Source organism: Moschus berezovskii, chromosome 2 (genome assembly GCF_049115385.1).
Source record: "Moschus berezovskii isolate FMDL1 chromosome 2, NW_MosBer_1.0, whole genome shotgun sequence".
NCBI classification, from domain to species: domain Eukaryota; kingdom Metazoa; phylum Chordata; class Mammalia; order Artiodactyla; family Moschidae; genus Moschus; species Moschus berezovskii.
Window position 1 is genome coordinate 120448318 of NC_142461.1, and position 22555 is coordinate 120470872.

At 37.8% G+C, this 22555-nt stretch overlaps 1 pseudogene; it reads right to left on the reverse strand.

The window, feature by feature from the left end:
• Positions 1–13885: 13885 nt before the first annotated feature.
• On the reverse strand, positions 13886–14041 carry LOC148778605 (large ribosomal subunit protein eL39-like; annotated as a pseudogene).
• Between the last annotated feature and the right edge of the window lie 8514 nt (positions 14042–22555).

The window sequence follows — 22555 nt, forward strand, 5'->3', positions numbered from 1 at the left end:
AACATTATTAAAAGTTAGCATTGTTCAACTCTCTTACTTTTTTATTCAGGAAATGAATTCTGAGTTTCTGGGGAAGCTGAGTGCTTCCCTGTTCCCACACACACACCCGCTTCCCAAGTCCACTGCTGGTCAAATAGCAGCAGCTGATAAGCACATCCGATTCAGTTTGAAGTTACTGGCGGCTGCAAAAGCAGTCTTTTCATGAGGTTTTCTTTTCTGACCAGTTATGAGAACTGGCGAGTATCAGAATGAATTGTCTGGGTCTTTACTGCAGATGACCTTTCCTTGGATGAAGCAAGTCACATGATCACTTCCTCCTTGCAGAAGGCACTTGTTGATAGGAAGTGCCCATTGGGCCATTACGAATTCTCAATTTAGAAATATTTTCAAATGTTACAAAATCCACTCCCATTACTTCATACAGTGTATAAATATTAAATTTGCCAGTGAAAAAGAATTAACAAGTCTTTCCTAAAGCAGATTTTTGTGTTTACAAATAAAATGTTAAGAATTGAATTCTCTTTAGACAAGCTGTCTTCTAAAACAGCATGCAAAGCTGCTTATTCACATCTGTGAGTCTTTCAAAATATAGGTAGTAATTCTTATTCAGAGAATCTTTGTCCTTAAAAGAGGATAATACTAGCTTCTTAATGTCAGGAAGATATATAAATTACTCCTGTGAGTGAGCCTTTTATAAAATAATTATTTATATAGCATAGAGAATATTAGACTTAAAATCAGAAGATCTGGAATTGGGATTCCAGCTCTGACACTTAACTGGTTTGGCAGTTATCTTCACCTTTCTGAGGCTGAGTTTCTCCACAGGATTATGAGAGAAAATGAGTCGGCAAAATTTCTTATAAAATTTTAAAATACTTTGCAGATGTGAGCTAAAACTCAGGCATTGGTGACTTCATTGAAACTTTTTATGTCATCTCATCAAAACAGTCAGAAATTTAAGTTTAATGGTACAAAACCACCTTCTGGCCAGCAGGTGTGTGGGAATGAAGCTTTAAAATACCATGTTTAAGGGTTATACTTCATCCAGTTCCCTAATTAAAGGAAGTGTGTATTCTTCAGCCTGACTAGTCATGAAATACAAATCTTACCCTTTTTCCCTTTGTTGAGTGGTAATACATATTCAGGGCAAAGATACAGTAGGGTCAGATGAGTTGAAAATGGTAGGACATAATAAACTGTACTGGTTTTGAATGTCTTCTAGTTGCAGCACAGCTTTTTTATTTATTTTTGCTTTGAATCCTCATTTACTGTGGATTTCATAATGAAATTCACCTCTTCTGTTAGTATATTAAATATATTATTTTAAGGTTCCATAAAATAGTATGAAGACTTTCCTAAATTTTACATGATTGTAGCCATTGAAGATTTTGGGAGACAGAAGGGGACATTTTTTCAGTTGTTTCTTTAATTTTAAGAGAACACAAACACTACTTATGAGGGTTAGTTCCTTTAGTCTCTGAGATTAACTGAATTGTGTCTAGGAAATCGGAGAAGAAACTGATCTAAGAATATCACTTTGAATGTTGTTGAGTTCTATTTTGAGATAGATCTGATGTGCAAAATGTTTCTCTTTCTATTTGAGGAAAACTTGAATTTAGTATTTTAGAGCATAAAATCTCTGATCTGTGTGTGTGTGTGTTTATAGGTCCATTTCCTTCTTTTTTTAATCACATAAAACAGTTTGTACAACTATCACTTTTTTCAGTTCCTCTGTTTTGTATCTTGATATACTATGTTGAGGGAAATCCCTCTGAACTTTATCCTTGTTTCTCAATTATGATTGAACAATTATGGTTAATTGAGTTTAGCTACCTAAAAGAACAAAATATTTTAGCGTACATGCTCTAGTTGGACTCATGGTTAGGAAGACAAATACAAGCACCCACTCAATCAGCCTGGTATGTAGGGATAAAACCCAAAGCTGTCATCCTCAAATCATGCATGATTTTTGTGTGCGTTTTCCCTCCAAAAATTCAGTACCCACTTGCATCATCCTTCTCAGTAAGTTTGGTTTTTATTCGGGGGCATCTGTGATTAAGTAAGCAGATAATATTGGGTATATTGAAATAAGGGAACAATTAACATTTTAAGAATACTATATACAACAGCTCTTTCCTTTCAGGTGATGATTTTCATACTTGTGTTGTGTTCTTTCTACAGAACAAAGACTAAATAATGACATAATCCTCAGCTGACTGACTGAGAATGTGACTGGACGCACTCCCTGTGGACAGTTGACGGCTTTTTTTTCAAATACCTGATAGTTTGTACGCAGCATTGTTTTGTCTGGGGAGTAGGATTGTTGACATGTGTTTTTCAACCACACATTAATGCTAAAACTAATAAAGTAGTTGTTTCTTAGAGTAATATGTTGTTATGTGTGGCAGAAATAAAGTTTTCTTTGGTTAACTAAATCATGCCTTATTTATGTGAAAGATAAGAATGAGAAAAACTTAATAGACAGTGTTTAGAAATTTATTAAATGACATTTCATTGATTTTGAGATGCCCGTTTTTACACTTCTGAAATTGGAATATTTTGATATCAATCAATAAATAATTGATGGCCTTTTTTTTTTTCTTTCTCTCTTAGTGGAACATAAAGGTGCTTTTTTCAGTCAGTTGCATCTTAGATTCAATGAAATATGGTAATTGCTACTCAGTCTACACATGTAGATTGGCTCCTTACACTTACTCTGAAGCAAGGGTTAAAAGACATATCATTAGAAATATTTTTATACTTTTTTTATAGTTATACCAGAACACTTTGTTGGTAATGTACAGATCTTTTAAGATTTTCGATTTTAAGATTTACAGGAGTTTAGGTGATAAGGAAAAATTTTAAGTTATTGTTGATAATAAGTTTGGATAAATACCAGTGGCTTTGGTAAGTGGACATTTTTCCTTTATAAATATTAAATGTAATGCCTGCTCCAAAAATATGACATGTAAGCAATTTTCAGAACAAACTATGATAGGAAGAATAGTCATTTCAAAAAAAGATTAAAAATTAGGAACTTATTCTGCTTCTATTTTGAAAATCCAAGAAAAAACTTTTATCTTCTCTTAAGATGAATGATATGTATCAAAAAAGGTATAAAGATGAGAGTTTGGCACCTTAAAAAAGACATTAAGTGGAATACAGTCGTTAAATACCACTTAATTGGTTCCTCATGCTTCTTACATCCTGAGTTAAATTAAAAACAGTGAAAAGATTAAATTCACTAAGCATAATAACATATTTCATACTTGGACATCTCTCTGTTAAAAACTTAAAATCCTTTTTCTGAATCAGTAATTTTAACAAATTTAGATAAGAAAATATCTTGTCTTATCTTCCCAGGCAAGACTTACTGAACAAGAATTGAACCAAGTATCTTTCTGTTAGCCAAAGTCCATATTTTAAAAAGAAAGCCAGTGATGTCTTTAGAAATGAAAAACTTAACTGAAGAGAGTTGGGGCTTAATTACCAATAGATTATTCATCCCAAACTCATTTACTGCACATGTAGTTCCATTTTCACAGATTAGAATTAAATTGTGTCTTGAAGTTTATCTAGCTCTACCACTCGATTAATGCTTGAATTCTCCCCCAAATATTCCTGCCAGATGGTTAATCTAAATAATGTAAGAATAGGAAGCTCCCTACTGCCTAACTGAGTCCGTTGCATGTTTGGGTAATCCTCAAAATTGACATAAAACCTGATTTCTTGCTATTTTACTTAATATTCTTGAAGTTTTTCATTAGACCCTGTAGAAATGGACTCTTTCATATGGGAGCTATCATATACCCTCCAGCCCTCCAAGTTTTCTATTCTGCATTTAAGGTGAGGTAGCCAGTTCCAGCAAACAGTCGTGATTTCAGTAAGGTGCCTTGTCTCTATTTATTTCTTTGAGTTCTTCATATAAATTCTTTAAAAAAAAAAAAAGGTGTAATAGTTCTCTGCCTTCAAAACACTTCATTGCTTTTACAGTGTGACTTTCTCTTGCGTTTTCTCTCCCAATTGCATGCCTCAGTGAATAATTGTTACTTTGGCTTCCATGTACATTTAATCTTAATCCTCTCAATCGTTTAGCGTTGGTGCTGCTCTCCTGTCTCTTGCAGTTGATCCCTAAAAGTTTAAAAGCCAGAATGTCACATTTTTCTTAAAATGAGGAAATTCTAGAACCTAAAAGTAGCATTTAATAATCTAGTGTTTATGTCTTCACCTAAATGTTTACTTCTCAATTGCACTTTTGGTATAAGAATAAAATGTACAGACATTCTGATACCGTGCATACGTCGGTTACTAAAATTGCCAGCATGGTGTGGTTTTTATTATTTTATTTCAAAATGCTAAGCAGTATAGATCAATAAACACTTTCAAATATATGGTTTGCATAATAAATAGCATTTAAAATAAATCCTGATCAGACTTTTTTGTAAATTCATTGTCAGATCTTTTATGGTCGATCGCATACTGAAAGCAGCTCTCAGATTTGCTACTTCTAGAGGATCATGTTCCAGACTATGTTCCTTGAAACACTATTGTCTTGAGAGAAGTCAATAAAATATTTCTTTTGGAAAGAAATTTTCATGGTCCAGTATATTTAGGAAATGTTCAGTTATTATTAGTTCACAGGTTTTTTTGACCATGAAGCTTCCAGAGTCTTTGCTAGTGTACCCCAGCCCTGTAACTCCAAAAAGGGACCATCGTTTGCACTGTGAATCAAGTGTGTTTTTAGAGGCATACTACAAACAGGGCACTAGTATTAGAAGGAGTAATTTTTAGGAAAGATTCTTCTGGAATATAAACTAATGTTTATTCATATGGTATGGTGTGGTTTTATTTACAAGCTTTTTTTTTAAACTTTTTTTATCCAATCCTAGATTAAAAATTAATACAAAATACTAAGGGAATTATTACTCAAAAATTTTAGCCTTCTCAGAAATGTGTTCTCAACCTACTCAATATTAATGAACAGAAAATAGAAATGAGAGACCTTACCACTAGGTGGTGATGAAACTGCCACTCAGAAAGTGCAGCACTGCAATGGTATCTAAGGTATTGAGCCTGACGTGATAGAATTTGTATTGTCTAGAGCAGTGGTCCTTAAACTTTGGTGTCTACAAGAGTCACCTCAGGTGTTTGTTTAGAATGCAGGTACACTGATTCTGTTAGGTTTGGGCTGGGTTTTTTGACAAGCTCTCTCAGTGATTCTGATAAGGTAGTCATTGGCATTGACTTTGTGGTATACTGACCTAAAGAGATCCCATTTATTGGACCTTAGGTTGAACTGTTCTAAAAGTAAGACACTGAGAAGTTGCCAAGTTGTTTACCTCTAGCATTTTTTAGAATTAAGCATCTGCTTTCCCTCAATTTATTATCAATAAATACCAATTACCATAAGAAATTGAAAAACACAAGCCATCTCACAAATAGCAAAATGTCAGGCCAGCTTTTTCCTGTTAGCAGATGTTTTTCGATGTTTCTGAAGGATGGTAATTATTTGCTTTATGTCATTCAAAGCTTCTACCTAATTTTATTTTCTTTTTACATTTATTTTGAAGTGAATTATGTTAATAAGTGAATCAGATTTTGGCTCTGAAGAAGTTCCTAAATCTGTGTCATTCTTTTTAAATGGCAAAGAGCTTGAAGATGATATCATCAGTATGTAAAAAATTGAAATAGAATAATCACAAGGGTACAGGAATCATGTCAACATATGTGAATATTAATTACTACAATCCTAAAATGTATCTTATAAAATGAATGTTTTTTTGGTGCATCCCAAAAATCTTTTGATATGTTAAGTGCAGTTTACCTGTCAATAACTTCTTATGAACGCATAAAACAAAATATCAGTAAAGGGAGAAACAAGTGAAATATTAGCCTTTTCACCCAGCAATACAGCCACATACAAGTTTTATTTCTTCCATATGCGAGTGGTAAGCTCTAGTAAAAGTCATGGCTGTTATTTTTACATATGATTTCAGTAAAGAGAGAAAACATAATGGTCATCCTTACTAGGTATGAAGTTCCATTTTAATATCTGAATTCTAATAAATGGATTGCGTTATTTCCTTTTCTAGAAACAGTAATTCAAGAACAGTGGATCCTGTGAACTGAAGGTATGGTATTGCTAGGGGGTCAAACAAATATATAGTTAAAATATGAAATTGCAGTTCATTCATTACAATGACCATGCTATATTTAGTTAGACTTGTCCTCAGGAGAATATGCAGGTCCCACTGCACTCTGAGAAAGTTAACAGGTCCTGTGAAAATCCACTTGAGTGGTTATCACAGGAAAAGAAAGTCCAATGACCGTCATATATGAATTGTAGCCACTATCTAAACATCCAGGTCCATGTGAGCTAGGTAACCTGCAAGCTGACCTTTCCTACCATACTGCTGCAGAAGTGGTGGGAGGAAGGAAGGCCTTAGCAGACTGTTTAAGGAAAGTTATTGGTGTTTGAGATGCAAAAATCAGGAATGTGTGAAAAGGCAAGTACTGTTTTTCACAAATAATTGGGAAACTGATGGGTACAGTAGGATAACCACAGTGCTTACTCACAGATATTCCTGTTAATCTACACTCTGAACTTTCCTGCCTCTCTTTCCATTTCTGATCTTGGAGGTAAATGGTGTCACTAGTAATTTTCTTGTTCAGATATTACCGTTTTCCAGTGTTAGTAATTTATAGGTCACGGCATTTATTAGCACAGAGTTCTTAGGGATTTTGTTTCTTTTATTTTTGTGGGATTTTTTTTAATGCTAAAAGAACAGATTTAAAGTGCTCTAAACAGAGTTACCTACTAATTTACAGGAAGATCTGATATATAAAAATACATAATATTCTTTTCATCTTCGACAAACTCTGTTATTTTGGTTTGGGGTCCCAGTTAGGCACAAAAAGCTTTCTTCCTCTTCCACATGAGTACATTAGTAATTTAAGAACCGTAAATGTCCATTGACATTGGGGGAAGGTAGACAAGGGCTCACAGTTTGTTATTTGTAGGACTGACTTTAGGAAGAACCTGTGGTAGTGGAGGAGAGCACTGGAACGGACTGACTGGCCAGCTTTGGCCGTATCAAAATTGGCCCAACAATGGCAAAGAAAAAGTATACCTAAAGAGAGTACCCATCTTCTTTTTACCATTGCAAACTCCTGTGAGTTCATCTCCCATTAGTACCGTATTGGATTAATCCTTTCATCAGAACTCCAGCAGGCTTCACTTTCTACCACTTACACCCCAAATCTGGGAACTGTAGATATTGTAATATGGTCCCATCTTTCACCCAGCCCAGTCTTACGTACTGCAGTGACTGAAAGTAAGTATTTCTTAAAATAGAGTGGAATTAGATCTCCTTACAGCATCCTGCAAGATTAGCAGTGTGCCTGAAATAATACCCAACTTCTGTTTAATAGCTTTCAGTTACTTGTAATATAGCAATGTGTCATGTCTTCTAAGTCTTGTTAATATCTTTGTCTTTAGTTCTCCCAAGAGCATACTTCATGTGTGATATCAACATGGCCTTTTGAGGTCAGTTTCCTCATCTGAAACATAAAATAATAAAGACAGTGTAAACACAAATACTCGCAACCCCCTTCTCCCAACTTTCTGCAAAAATACCCTTGAAAACATTTAAGAAAAAAAATTGGTATCATTCATAGAAACTTGAATAGATAACAATAAGTAGATACATTGGTAAGAATAGTAGATACTAGGAGAAATGTTTACTGTAAAGCAATAACGATGTGGATTTTATTTAATAGCCGACTCAAATCCCACATTGAAACAACTTGTTTTGTAAAACAATGATACCTTAGCTTCCCACTTTCTAACAATCCTTATTAACTTGTGTATAAGAAGGCTGTACTAGTAATTTGAGATAGCTATTGAGAGTCCCTTCAGAAAAGGCTTTCATTCTGCGTTTCTTAACCAGTGGCACTGAAGTTGCACCATCTTGGAGCTTTTCCTTAGCCAAGAGAACCATAGCTGACATTCACCTTGGGGTGGAGAGAGTTGTGGAAGAGATCCCACCTCTGACCAGAAGAGCAATGCTGAATGACAGAGGCAGCGTAAGCAGCCCAGAAAGATCTTCCGCCTGTCAGCAGATTTAGAACACGAAGAGCAGGATTTTTTTAAATACTCATCCTCTATCCTAAACTGCATGAAAATCCCGTAGCCTTTTCCACCCTAAGCCTAGATCTTGCGTTTCCTGGAAAAACGGAATGGGCCTGACATTTCAGACAATGTGCTGGATATTACATGAGCACTTTAGTGAACTCTGAAAGAGCTTAAAGCAGTCACTGTGGTCTGTCAATTCTGAAATCAGCCTGGCCCATTGAGAAATGGGCAAGAGATTTATGGTACTGAAGGCACAAAAGAAGGCCAAGAAAGGATTGCAGTTTCTACTTTTGGCAGAGGAAGGGAGGATTGGATAAATTATTTAGTCTTTGTGAAGAAACATTAAAACATTTTTTACTTTGACATTTAATGTAAGTTGAATCTTTTTAAAATCAGTTAAATGCTCAATAATGCTAGTCATCAAGGAAACATTAAAACCACAGTAAGATACCCCTCCACTGCTAAGAGCAGCAAAAATTAATTTATCAACAATACCAGATGTTGGTATGAGTGTGGAGCCACAGGATCTCTCATAACCCGCTGATGGGAGTATAAATTGGTTCAACCACTTGAGAAATATTTGAAAAATACCTGTTAATGTTAAAACATACATCTACCCTCAACTCAGCAGTTCCATTGCTAACGTGTGTATACAAAAAAGATAAGAAAATACATACAAATGAACTTTATTGGTAGCTCAGAATAGAAGCAACCCTGATGTCCATCAGCAGAATGGATACTGTGAAGTACTCTATATAAGAAATGAGCTAATTTGCTTGCTGCTGCTGCTGTTGCTAAGTCGCTTCAGTCATTTCCGACTCTGCGCGACCCCATAGACGGCAGCCCACTAGGCTCCCCTGTCCCTGGGATTCTCCAGGCCAGAACACTGGAGGGAGTTGCCATTTTCTTCTCCAATGTGTGAAAGTGAAGTAGCTCAGTCGTGTCCAAGTCTTAGTGACCCCATGGACTGCAGCCTACCAGGCTCCTCCATTCATGGAATTTTCCAGGCAAGAGGACTGGAGTGGGGTGCCATTGCCTTCTCTGATTTTGCTTGCTACATGTAATAATTTGGGTGAATATTATAAACATACTGACCAAGGAGCCAACCAAAGAAAATGCTATATGATTCCCACTTGTGAAAGGGTTCAGAAATTAAGCAGAATTAATTTGGGAGGGGTCACAGAGGGATAAAAGGGGGCTTGTGGTGTACTGGTAATCTTGTCTTTCTTGATCAGCATGGTGATAGCTTTGTGATAAGCTTTTGAGTTGTGCTTTTTATGTTTTATGCATTTCTTGTATTTGTCTTACACATCATTTGAAGTTTTGGTTTCTTAATGCATTAAGTAGTATGAACATGAGGCTAATGAAACAGACACTCCCGCAGTGTGAGAGAACAGCAGTAGCCTAAGGTGTTTAGAAGGAAGGGCTTTCTGTGTCCATCCAATGCTTAGGAAGTGTTAGAAAATACCTGCGTCAGCTCCTGCTCTGGTCCAACAGGGCATTATGATGACAAGGACACGAGAAGAGAGAGAAGGAAAAGATAGGGAGAAGCTAAATTAAAAGTTGTGTCAGAAATAGCAAATAGTCACAGATTAAGGAAAATCTAACCCATAATGAAGAACAGTAACTTATCACACTGCTTGCAGAATCTTATGAGTTCTCATGCACCAGCAAAGGGAAGACAGAGGGGTTCCCCCAACTTGTTATCTACCAGATTAAAGCTGTCTTCATCAGTGTTCTAAACTGTGCTTAATAAGCTCTCCTCTAAGGAATCCTGCAACTTAAATAAGTTACAGTAAATCAAAAGCACTGGCGTGAATATATTGAGAGAAAAGGTGGAGATACTAAAAGTTGATGATGAAGATTTATCCTTTGAATAATAGATGTTCCCAAAGAAGGCAAGATGAATTAAACAAAAACATAGTTTCAATAGAAGAAACCTTGATTTTAAAAAGGGCTCAAGTCTGAAGATCTTCATCTGCACATTAGATGCCAGCTGGAATGGAACAATGTCTGCAGGATGTGTAGTTCAGGATTTCTTTACTCCAGATGTGAAGATAACAGAAAAGGATTCTGTGATGTTCATTGTACTGTTAATTTGGAAAAAAGTACTATATAGGAAAAAAGTCCTTGAATATAGTCAATACACTGACAGAATGAATCAAAATTCAGAATAAAAGAATGAGGAAAAATGAGTCGGTGAGTATTGAAATCAATGCAACTGTTAGAGTAATACAGATAATTATTGTAAATCTAATATTGAAAGCAAGATTTATTAAATAATTTTTGAGTGAAGGCCAAGAAAGTATGGAAATTGCCCTTTTTTTGTGGGGGCAGGGAATGAAGTGAAGAGAAATTCTTTTGTAAAGAAAAATTAAAAGTTAACTGTGTTTTTTCCTTGGAAAATTAAGTGTAAATTTAACAGTGAAATCTGTCAAGGTGGATAACAATAAAATTAACAATGTCTCTTGTCAAAGTCCTTGAAAAAGACATGAATGAAACTATATATGAGACAAAAGTCAAAAAGAACACTTAAGATCAAAACTTTTAGATCATTTAAATTCTAAAAAGAAAGTGAAATAATTTGCTTCTTGCAAGAGACTTCCTTTTAAATCGAATCTGGTCATGTATATGTGACACAAAAAGTATCTCAGGGTACAGTTTACAGGAGGAGGTGTAAGGCTGAATAACAGCATGTACACTAATATAGTTACACTCAGTAGAGAAGACAGCAAACTTTAATGTTTATATGCAGGATAACAGGATTAAAATATAGAAGTGCAAAAATGGCTTAGAGATTGTGCTGAACTTACACAATGGTCTGTGAATTGTAATAACACTAATCAAATAGAGGGGAGAAATTACTCTTAAAAAGAAAAAAAGATGGGTATGGTGGTGAGAATTACATTTTCTCAAATAAGATAATTTACTAATTGATCAGATAGTAATAGTGACAATTAACAGCCAGCAGAGGAGACCCAGAAAGGTAAGTTCTGAATACTAGCTGATTTAGAATTAAAAACATGGGGGAAAAAAAAATCCTTAAACTTGTTCTTTTCAGCCTCTTTGTCCTAAAGACAAATTGCAAGGAAATCACCCTTTTCGACAATAAGCCTAGATCCTTTGAGCTTCCTTGAATTTCCCAGAGGAATGAAATGGATCATTGTTTGGTGTCCATATGGTGGACATAACATCACATCTGAGTGGAGTGTTAAAGCTGAAAGCCGTCCTTGGAGCTTCAAGATTTCCCTGAAGTGCACGTTAAAGGGCAGAAGTTATGCAGGGCATGTTCTTCGATCACAGGACAATAAACCCGGAAAATAATAAAAGCACAAGCACCTGGATAATAATTTTGAAAAACTCTATTCTAAACAGCTATTTTGTCTAGAAAAGCACGGTAAAATACAGTGAAAACAGCAAAGATAGAGGATAATGTGTAGTGCTGAAAGGCAAATTGATGGTTGCTCATAGAGTGAATGAATTAAACCTGCAGCACTAGAAGCAAAAGTAACAAAGATAGGACTGACCTTATCTGACCCCAAAACTTCGACAGTTTAGTATCAAAGTTATAGCTTCTGAGTTCACCCAGAGATACAGATACAAACCCAAGAATTCTAGAAAGTACAAATAATATGTCCAAAGAACAATTTACCATTTCTATGTAGGGTTTATCCTATGATGAAAAAGCAGCTTGCTTTTAAAAATCAAAACCGTTACTGTAATATATAGCTTAACAGGGCCATAATGAGATCTGTTGACCTGTTGGTTGCTTGTCCATTTTTGTGATCATACAAATGCCATAGACTTTTTAGGATATGCACGGTTTACTTGAAACAGTCACTGGCTGGAGGGGTAGGATTAGCCTGATTTAAATCAATGCCTGATCTTCATCTCTAACTGTGACTCATGTATAATAGGAAGGCACAGAATGGATATTGGTGAAGCAATCAAAGTGTCTAAAACTATTTCTTAGAAAAATAGCTAAATTTACTGAACTCTTAACTATTTGCCAGGCTGATTGGTTTACACATGTCTCAAAACCTGTGAAGTGGGTACTATTATTCCTGTTTTACAGAAAAGCTGAAGTACATTCAAAGAGATGGAAATCGTCTTTTCCAAAATCACAAGTGGGGAAGCTGGTCGTCTTATGTAGCCAGTCTTCATCGAAACCCATGCTCTTAACCTTTACACTAAGTATCAATGGCTATAACAAAGAATTCAGAAACTACTACACATATTTATGCAGCAACAGGAAATCCTTATAAAATTATGGACTAGCATTGGAATGATGTGTAATATTTAGTGAAAGCAAGCAGGATACAAAATTATATACATAGTGTGATTTATAATTTTTTTAAGCTAGAATGAGTTTGAAAATAACCCAACGTGTGTATGTTTGCTTTTCACTATTGTCCCCACTTTTTTAAAATCTAAAAGGTATACTGTATCCCCTATAAGATCATAAGATTTTGTAAGCAAATTCTTTATTTTTGTAACCTCAAGCCCAGCTATCCTGTTTACACATAATGGGCACAAAATTTTTGCCCAGCTGGAATACAACATAAAGGAATCCTGTGTGTGTCTCTTACTAGAGATTCTATAAAGAAGTCCATATTCTCTATAAATATTCTAATATTTATATGCCTCTTTAAAAACTGGGGCCCTACTTACGAGATTCATTTTCACAGGTTCTGCTAGTTTTAATCTCAAGTTTATGTTTTTGTTTTTTTGCATTCCTATCAGAGACTAAACAGTCTACATAGAAATGTCAGTGGTATTTAAAAATAATAGCATATGTTGAACTCTACGTCACTACGGTTCTAAGCACTGTAAACATTTTCCCTCTTAGGTCTCATAACATTTCTATAGAATTAATACTGTAAAGCACAGGGAGATGAACTGACTTCTAGGACACAAAAAATATTGGAGCTTGGATTCACACTCAGGAAGCATGATTCCATGTTCTAATTTAAGTTCATATACTCTTTAATTCAACCACTGTTGTTTGTTTAAGAATGAAGAGTAAAACCTTTATTGTATAAATGGAGCATGAATAGAGAATTTTATTCCATTGTATGTCCCCTTGAGAAAGTGGGTGGAAAAAAGAGAAGCCTAACTGAGATCAAGAAAGCAAAGGATTACAGGTGGCAGGAAAAAGCGAATGACTCAGTGGTTTGGGGTTCAAGGGACACAATGAAGTGGGGAAGACTTCCTTCCACTTAGCTTAGTCTAATTATTATGTATTTTGAAAAAAATGTTGTAACATTGAGTCAGATGCCACTTGGGTAAAGCAGATTGGTACCTTCCAAACCTACTACTTTCAAAGGATTCGCCAGAACCAAAGAATTCACCTCTTCTGTCCCCTTTAATTTGTCCACACTTTATTCTCTTTCTTTTGTTTGTTTTACAAGATCACTTTGCCTTGTTTTGGAGATTAAATTACAGTGCAGTGCACAAGTCATAATGTAGGGTTCAATAAATTTTGACAGATGCGTACATTCGTGTAGCTCACTGTAACATACTGTTCCCATAGGTCCCTTACAAGTCTACATTTCCTTTTTTTTTAAGTTTCACATAGTTATTACTGAGCATCATAGACTGCTAGTGAAGAAACAGGAAACACAGGAGCCAAGCATTACATCTCCCCCGTAAGCTGTTCAGACAGTAGTGATGTTCTCAGTGTGACTTGGTTGGTTAATATACAAGTGATCTTAACAGACAGCCTGTGTCCCACTTTATAGCAGAGGCTTTTTATAGACGCAGCTTCGTTCTTCTCTAGTGTCTTCTCTTGGAGTTGCACCTGATTTTATTACCAGTTTTCATTCAAATCCATTGAGGAATGGGACAATTCTGCTTTTGTTTCTTGGCTTAGAATCCCTTGATCCTGAAAGTCTTGTGAGAAGACATGGTGATGAGCGAACTCACAAGTCTCCACTTCATGCAAGCAGAGGTACTGTCTCTTTTCAGGAAGGTGTATACAGCGAACAGGCTTAAAAAGCAGTCTCCTTCTGCAGCAAAAGGCAATTGGTTTACTGTCTGGTGTAATAATGTCTCCTTTCAGGGCAAAGGACAGGCAGACTTACTCCCCTTTATAAAAAATTTAGGTTCCCTAACCTTGAGGTTCCTCAGTTCTATCATAAACCTAAGTATGTGCACAGCATCCATCTGGGCTCCTCATTGTCCCCTCCTGTAACACTTAGGAGGTGAGAGGAGGCAGTGCGGATATGGAGCTCAGACTGCCAACTGTGCTGTGGATAATAAAGTCCTTTGCCTCTGACCTAGAACCTTTGTATTTTCTGCCAGCATCCACAAGACTGTGGCAGGTTAACTGGTATTTTGCAAGCAGGGTAAAATTTAAGACCCTTCAGAGTTCTTGACAACCATACTCCCTCAAAATTGTCACTAGTTCTCATTTTGGAGTAATTTTTTCATAATGCCTTCTAATATAAAGACTGTATATAGTCTAGATTGCCCGTTAGGTTTTTTACTTCAATGATTATGTTTTTCTAATTTTTCTACTCTTTTAACCCATTACTGAAACATGTCTGATTTTGTTTCCTAATGTCTTATTCTTTGAGAATATGAAACATTTTTTTCTTTAAGTTGTGCTATTTTTCATATTATTTTTCTGATTATTGATTTTGTGGCAGTGTTTCTTAATGGTAGATTTATGTGCTTTGCAGCTTTGATTTTTGTGTTCATTATGAGTGCGGAAGAGTAGCTTTGTTACCTACATCTCCCTATCTCAGGATTTTACAATTGGCCAGCAAGCTCCAAGGTTCTCCAATCTCAAACCAGATCTTCCATTGACAATTTGAAATTTCCGCCCCTGTGTTCATTAGTTATTGCTAGCACAACCTCTGGTGGCTCAGAGGTTAAAGCTTCTGCCTCCAATGCAGGAGACCCGGGTTCGATCCCTGGGTCGGGAAGATCCCCTGGAGAAGGAAACGGTAACCCACTCCAGTATTCTTGCCTGGAGAATCCCATGGACGGAGAAGCCTGGTAGACTACAGTCCATGGGGTCACATAGAATCGGACACGACTGAGCGACGGGACGGAACGTCCTCAGAAACTCCAGTTCAGTTCAGTTCAGTCGCTCAGTTGTGTCTGACTCTTTGTGACCCCATGAATAGCAGCACACCAGGCCTACCTGGCCATCACCAACTCCCGGAGTTCACTCAAACTCATGTCCATCAAGTCGGTGATGCCATCCAGCCATCTCATTCTCTGTCATCCCCTTCTGCCCCCAATCCTTCCCAGCATCAGAGTCTTCTACTGAGTCAAATCTTCGCATGAGGTGCCCAAAGTATTGGAGTTTCAGCTCTAGCATCAGTCCTTCCAATGAACACCCAGGACTGATCTCCTTTAGGATGGACTGGTTGGATCTCCTTGCAGTCCAAGAGACTCTCAAGAGTCTTCTCCAGCACCACAGTTCAAAAGCGTCAATTCTTCAGCGATCAGCTTTCTTCACAGTCCAACTCTCACATCCATACCTGACCACTGGAAAAACCATAGCCTTGACTAGACGAACCTTGGTTGGCAAAGTAATTCCTCTGCATTTTAATATGCTATCTAGGTTGGTCATAACTTTCCTTCCAAGGAGTAAGTGTCTTAATTTCTTGGCTGCAGTCAGCATCCGCAGTGATTTTGGAGCCCAAAAAAATAAAGTCTGACACTGTTTCCACTGTTTCTCCATCTATTTCCCATGAAGTGATAGGACCAGATGCCATGATCTTTGTTTTCTGAATGTTGAGCTTCAAGCCAACGTTTTCACTCTCCTCTTTCACTTTTATCAAGAGGCTTTTTAGTTTTTTAGGCTTCACTTTCTGCCATAAGGTTGGTATCATCTGCATATCTGAGGTTATTGATATTTCTCCCAGCAATCTTGATTCCAGCTTGTGCTTCTTCCAGCCCAGCGTTCCTCATGATGTACTCTGCATATAAGTTAAATAAGCACGGTGACAGTATACAGCCTTGACGTACTCCTTTTCCTATTTGAAACCAGTCTGTTGTTCCATGTCCAGTTCTAACTGTTGCTTCCTGACTTGCATACAGGTTTCTCAAGAGGCAGGTCAGGTGGTCTGGGATTCCCATCTCTTTCAGAATGTTCCACAGTTTATTGTGATCCACACAGTCAAAGGCTTTGGCATAGTCAATGAAGCAGAAATAGATGTTTTTTCTGGAACTCTCTTGCTTTTTCCATGATCCAGCGGATGTTGGCAATTTGATCTCTGGTTCCTCTGCCTTTTCTAAAACCTGCTTGAACATCTGGAAGTTCACAGTTCACATATTGCTGAAGCCTGGCTTGGAGAATTTTGAGCATGACTTGACTAGCGTGTGAGATGAGTGCAATTGTGTGGTAGTTTGAGCATTCTTTGGCATTGCCTTTCTTTGGGATTGGAATGAAGACTGACCTTTTCCAGTCCTGTGGCCACTGCTGAGTTTTCCAAATTTGCTGGCATCTTGAGTGCAGCACTTTCACAGCATCATCTTTCAGGATTTGAAATAGCTCAATTGGAATTCCATCACCTCCACTAGCTTTGTTCGTAGTGATGCTTCCTGAGGCCCACTGGACTTCACATTCCAAGATATCTGACTCTAGGTGAGTGACCACACCATCGTGACTATCTGGGTCGTGAAGATCTTTTTTGTACAATTCTTCTGTGTATTCTTGCCACCTCTTCTTAATATCTTCTGCTTCTGTTAGGTCCATACCATTTCTGTCCTTTATCGAGCCCATCTTTGCATGAAATGTTCCCTTAGTATCTCTAGTTTTCTTGAAGAGATCTCTTGTCTTTCCTATTCTGTTGTTTTCCTCTATTTCTTTGCATTGATCACTGAGGAAGGCTTTCTTATCTCTCCTTGCTATTCTTTGGAACTCTGCATTCAGATGTTTATATCTTTCCTTTTCTCCTTTGCTTTTTGCTTCTCTTCTTTTCACAGCTATTTGTAAGGTCTCCTCAGACAGCCATTTTCCTTTTTTGCATTTCTTTTCCATGGGGATGGTCTTGATCGTTGTCTCCTCTACAATGTCATGAACCTCTGTCCAGAGTTCACCAGGCACTCTATCTATCAGATCTAGTCCCTTAAATCTATTTCTCACTTCCACTGTATAATCATAAGGGATTTGATTTAGGTCATATCTGAATGGTCTAGTAGCTTTCCCTACTTTCTTCAATTTCAGTCTGAATTTGGCAATAAGGAGTTCATGATCTGAGCCACAGTCAGCTCCCAGTCTTGTTTTTGCTGACTATAGAGCTTCTCCATCTTTGGCTGCAAAGAATATAATCAATCTGATTTTGGTGTTGACCATCTGGTGATGTCCATGTGTAGAGTCTTCTCTTGTGTTGTTGGAAGAGGGTGTTATGATCAGTGCGTTCTCTTGGCAAAACTCTATTAGCCTTTGCCCTGCTTCATTCCATACTCCAAAAGCTCAATATTTCACAGCAATAAGCATTTCTTTTGCTCACAAGTCTGTGAGGTAGCCGTGATTTAAACTGTGGGTCTGCAGTCAGCTGGGGCAGTTCCTGGTGTGTTCATTGTTGCAGTCAGGCTAAGGGAGAAGCAGCTCTCTAGGGGGAGGTCATCTCCTGATAAAGGCAAGAGCACAGTAGGGCAAGACCCATTGTACAATCATTTCAAGCCCCTGCTTATATAATATCTATAGATACCTCACTGGCCAAAGCAAATCCATAGTTGAGCCCCAAACAAAGGAGCATATAAGTGTAAGTATACTTGCCTTTTGTGGAGGAATTTCAAGTTACAAGGTAGGGACTTCCCTGGTGTCCTGTGGTTAAGACTTCACCTTCCAGTGCAAGGGGTAGGTTTGATCCCTTGTTAGGGAGCTAAGATCCCACATGCCTCAAGGCATATATATAAAATAGAAGCAATATTGTAACAAATTCAATAAAGACTTTTAAAAAATGGTCCACATTTTAAAAATAATTAAGAAAAAGAAGGCAATTTATATCTGCCTCACAGCAAAACAAACTCACCCTTAACCCAAGACCCTTAAAAACCTCATCCAATCATGGACTCAGGATCAAAATCCAATATTTTATTATATATATCAGACTTGAATCTGGCTCTCCTTGATCCGGAAACCTATGAACTAAAATGTGTGTTGTGTGTGTGTAATCTTTCCTTCATCCCTCACCCTTACCCTACATGGAATGATGGAACAAGGATATATTCAGTACAGTTCAGTTCAGTCGCTCAGTAGTGTCCGACACTTTGCGACCCCATGAATCACAGCACGCCAGGCCTCCCTGTCCATCACCAACTCCAGGAGTTCACTTAAACTCATGTCCATCAAGTCGGTGATGCCATCCAGCCATCTCATTCTCTGTCGTCCCCGTCTCCTCCCACCCCCAATCCCTCCCAGCATCAGAGTCTTTTCCAGTGAGTCAACTCGTCGCATGAGGTGGCCAAAGTATTGCAGTTTCAGCTTTAGCATCAGTCCTTCCAATGAACACCCAGGACTGATCTCCTTTAGGATGGACTGGTTGGATCTCCTTGCAGTCCAAGGGACTCTCAAGAGTCTTCTCCAGCACCACAGTTCAAAAGCATCAATTCTTCAGCGATCAGCTTTCTTCACAGTCCAACTCTCACAGCCATACATGACCACGGGTAAAACCATAACCTTGACTAGACGGACCTTGGTTGGCAAAGTAATGTCTCTGCTTTTTAATATGCTATCTAGGTTGGTCATAACTTTCCTTCCAAGGAGTAAGTGTCTTTTAATTTCCCGACTGCAATCAGCATCTGCAGTAATTTTGGAGCCCAAAAGAATAAAGTCTGACACTGTTTCCCCATCTATTTCCCATGCAGTGATGGGACCAGATGCCATGATCTTCGTTTTCTGAATGTTGAGCTTCAAGCCAAACTTCTCACTCTCACTTTCATCAAGAGGCCTTTGAGTTCCTCTTCACTTTCTGCCATAAGGGTGGTGTCATCTGCATATCTGAGGTTATTGATATTTCTCCTGGCAATCTTGATTCCAGCTTGTGCTTCTTCCAGCCCAGCGTTCCTCATGATGTACTCTGCATATAAATTAAATAAGCAGGGTGACAATATACAGCCTTGACGTACTCCTTTTCCTATTTGGAACCAGTCTGTGGTTCCATGTCCAGTTCTAACTGTTGCTTCCTGAGCTGCATACAGGTTTCTCAAGAGGCAGGTCAGGTGGTCTGGGATTCCCATCTCTTTCAGAATGTTCCACAGTTTATTGTGATCCACACAGTCAAAGGCTTTGGCATAGTCAATGAAGCAGAAATAGATGTTTTTCTGGAACTCTCTTGCTTTCTCCATGATCCAGCGGATGTTGGTAATTTGATCTCTGGTTCCTCTGCCTTCTCTAAAACCTGCTTGAACATCTGGAAGTTCACGGTTCACATATTGCTGAAGTCTGGCTTGAAGAATTTTGAGCATGACTTTACTAGCGTGTGAGGTGAGTGCAGTTGTGCGGTAGTTTGAGCATTCTTTGGCATTGCCTTTCTTTGGGATTGGAATGAAGACTGACCTTTTCCAGTCCTGTGGCCACTGGTTAGTTTTCCAAATTTGCTGGCATATTGAATGCAGCACTTTCACAGCATCATCTTTCAGGATTTGAAATAGCTCACCTGGAATTCCATCACTTCCACTGGCTTTGTTTGTAGTGATGCTCTCTAAGGCCCACTTGACTTCACATTCCAAGATGTCTGGTTTCAGGTGAGTGATCACGCCATCGTGATTATCTGGGTCGTGAACATCTTTTTTGTACAGTTCTTCTGTGTATTCTTGCCACCTCTTAATATCTTCTGCTTCTGTTAGGTCCCTACCTATATATATTATATTTATTATTATTATTATTAACATATATATAGGATATATTAGGTGCATTTAATACTCTTAATCAAAAAGGGGAAGATCAGAAGGCATTAGAATTCACTTCTGAAATACCCTAGGGAAAGTATGACCTGTCCCCCTACTCTGGGAGTAAGGAATTTCTTGGTTAGACCGTAATTTTGCTCCCTGGCAGTGGGTCTCCAGTCTGTTCTCTGCTGCTCTTGATTTCATGCTCTCAGGAAGTTTAGATTTCTGTCATTGTTGTTGATCACTTCCAGAGAGTACAGTGGAGGATATGCCCCTTTTCACGCTAAGAAGGTTTCTCAGCTACTTCCTGCCTATGAAATGTTGGCTCAGAGGTCTTTTTATATCTCAGTCTCATTCCATTTTAGTCCTATCTGGTGATTTTTTTTTTTTGGCAGTACAATTCTCTCAAAAACATAGATTTTTTTTAATGTGTTTTCTGTAAACTACAAAGCCATACCCACAATTCCTTTGGGGACATGACATACTAGACTATTAAAAGGAACTTCCACCCATTAGCCTTCTGAGGGATCCTGCCCTTAAGTTTTCTAGAAGCCCCATTATCTCGCTGAGGGGATCTTCCAGGCATCGCCTTCTTTCAGATGTCTTACTAAAGGAAGTTACAGCAATGCCCTTAATTATATTTTTCCCCCAAGCTGGATCTGAGGTTGTTCCTGGCTGGAAATAAAGAACTTTGCTTTCCAGATAAGCAAGTTCAGGGCTCTTTAAACCCCTCTGAATTCTTGCAAGTTGTAAGGTTTTTGTTTTTGTTTTTCCTGAATTAATCTCTCTTACAGCACCTTTTAAAATGGATCTAAAAGTAACATGCTGATAACTTTCAACATAAGCCTAGAAACCACCCTCAGTCTTTTATTACTGCAGGCAGCAGTGTTACCAAATACAGGTTGCCATTTTTCCAGCTTCTGTAATAATTTTCATGCCATCTGCCACCTGTTCCCTACACTAATAGCATATATTTTACGTTCTTAATCCAATAGCATCCCAGTATTAGGTTATATCAGCTAGCTGTGCTGCAAAACAAACAGCTACAGAATCTCAGTGGCATGTAACAATAAGCTTTTCATTTGTGAGTCTACAGGTCAGCTAGAGAAGTTCGGCTGCACATCACAGGTCTGTGTGCAAATAGAACAGTTCTTCTCCACAAATATTCATCTGGGCTGGGTCCCAGGTCGAGGGGAGCAGCTACCTGGAGGAAACCTTTCACTGAGGTGACAGAAGTGTAAAAGCACAAGCCCCCTTTGTGTTCAGTCGCTACATCATGTCTGACTCTTTGCGACCCCATAGGCTGTAGCCTGCCAGGCTCCTCTGTCCATGGAATTTTCCAGAATATTGGAGTGGGGTGCCATTCCCTTTTCCAGGGTATCTTCCTGACCCAGGAATCTAACCCTTGTCTCCTACACTGGCAAGTGGATTCTTTATCACTGAGCCTTCAGGGAAGCCCTATAAGCCCCATTAGACAAGCACATTTCAAAACCCCTGCTTTACATCTCATCTACTAATGTCCCACTGGCCAAATCAAGTCCCACAGCTGAGCCCAAAGTCAAAGTGTGAAAAAGTACACTCCCTTTTGTGTAAAGCACTTCAGAGTTAGAATGGTGTAGGACAGGGATACAAGGAGGGGAGAAGAATTGGGGCAAGGAATTTATCACATCCTGTGTGAGATACTGGTTGTCAGGTTGTACGTCTGTCCTTCTGCTTCAAGTAATGCACAGCTTCTTCCAAGACTGTAGTGCCAAGCCAGAGTAAGCAGCAGCTTTTTAAAGATTCCTCAAGTCACCTAGCCCAGCTCCTAGTTGTTAGGCAGTGAACTTGTCTCTTACCTCCATCTTGTCTAGTACACGTTTATTCTCTATTCCTCAAAAGGATACAGACTCAATTCTGCTACCTTCTTCACCACCTACGGGCCTGCAAGCCCATGACTCCACCTCCTTACTTTCTTAATTGCATTTCTTTTCTGTTCTTGGCTCACAGAAATGTTTATTTTATTAAACAAAGTTGTGTCTTTTTCTTTTCTAAGCTGTGTGTATTGTTTTCTTTCACATATTACATATCACAGCTTTGGATTTGGAGCAGGGAGATACCAACCTTGAACTTTCAACAACATTGCCACTCAGAGTCCTAGAATCCTGTGTGAAGCTTCTCTTTTATTTTCTGTGATGGTCTTTAAGCATAAAATGTCTTTTAAAATCTCATGGCACTTAAGTGTGCCTAAATTTAGTGCACTACAAAAAAATAACCAGTTTCTTGAAAGACAAGATGTTCAAGTTCAGTACATTTTTAAAAAATGATCAGGAAAATTATATAAAGCAAAAATAGAAAATAGTCCTCTATTCTTGCCAGTAAATCTGGTCACTAAAATAAACTATGCATACTTTTAAATGTATACTTTAAATAGTAGTATATTTTATTACAAACTGGTTATCCCTTTCTCTTATCCAAAGTTTCATCTGTTGTTTTTTTGACTTTATTATATAAAACTTATAGGAAAATTCAAGTATATAATATACACAGAATAGTGTAATGACTTCTGTATACCCATGACTGAGCTTC